General features: G+C 61.0%; 1 protein-coding gene across 1 annotated transcript in view; it reads right to left on the reverse strand.

The window, feature by feature from the left end:
• The window catches only part of TBC1D22A (TBC1 domain family member 22A), a 390,269-nt gene that overhangs the window by 330,615 nt on the left and 58,566 nt on the right, over window positions 1-1,088 (reverse strand). The gene's annotated exons all lie outside the window — the stretch shown is intronic.

Below are 1,088 nucleotides of genomic sequence, written 5' to 3' on the forward strand. Positions count from 1 at the left end.
ATGCAGATCTGCTGCTTCACTGTTTGGTTTAGACGATGGGAAGAAAAGTCCACGCAGAGACGGCCCAAACCGAGAGCGAGTAACGACCCTGACAGAAAGGCACACGAGGAAATCCGTGTCTGACTAATCCAACACGCATCATCCGGAGGAACTAACCATGGATAAGTGGAGACAGAGCACCCTGCAGTGAGCGTTTAACGTCTGGTCTAGAAGCCAGTACAGCAAAGGGCACGCCAGTGAGACACCACGGCCGTGAGCAGAAGCGCTGTGGCCACCAGGCGATGGTGGTGGATGACGGGCGGAGCGCCGCACACGACCCAGGGAGAGAGAGTTCAGGGACGCACGCGGCTCAGGCAGGCCGGCAGCACGAGTGGACAAAGGCTGAGAGAGAGTCCAGGCAGGGAAGCCAGCCGCAGGGTGAGGAAACCTCCCCGGGTTCCCGGAGGGCGCTTCCTAAATCTGACAGCTACGATGACACAGGGTCAATAAACCCATTCCACAGCTCTGAGCTCCCCGGCTGTCCCCGACCACTCCAATCTCTCAGTCAAATCCGTGCAGTTACTCAGCCTTCTGCAAACTCCATACATGCGTGTTCCCGGGAAGGCACTTCCCAGGGCCCAAGGGAGCCAGACCAAAGCCACCAGTCCCCCAGACAGAGGCCCAGGGCAACAGCAAGCAAGGTGGGCTGCCCGGGCCCACTCCCGCCCAGAGGCACGCGTGGGAGCCACAGAGCTGACGCGTGCTAGTGCTGGCTTCCCACGTGGGCCATCTTGGTCCCCACGGCTCAAGAGAACCCCCAAGTCAATCCACTGCCACAAGCTTCCCAATGGCCTCATTATGCCCACGCCCACTGCAACGGGGCATGCAGAGAAGGGCTGCTGCAGGGGAAGTCGGGGACACGTGGGCCGGGCCCTGGTTCCGGGCTTCCATCAGCCCCAGAGCTGGCAGGAGGGCGTCTCCACAGCGCGTTCACCTGCTGCAGGACATCCCAGTGTCACCACACGTCGGCACTCCCTCCCCACAGCAGGGCATCACAAAGGGCAGAACCAAATTAACCTCCCCAAAGCACAGCTCTGACTACCCTCCCC

Source organism: Orycteropus afer, unplaced genomic scaffold (genome assembly GCF_000298275.1).
Source record: "Orycteropus afer afer isolate SDZICR_OR568_19922 unplaced genomic scaffold, OryAfe1.0 scaffold00587, whole genome shotgun sequence".
Lineage (NCBI taxonomy): Eukaryota > Metazoa > Chordata > Mammalia > Tubulidentata > Orycteropodidae > Orycteropus > Orycteropus afer.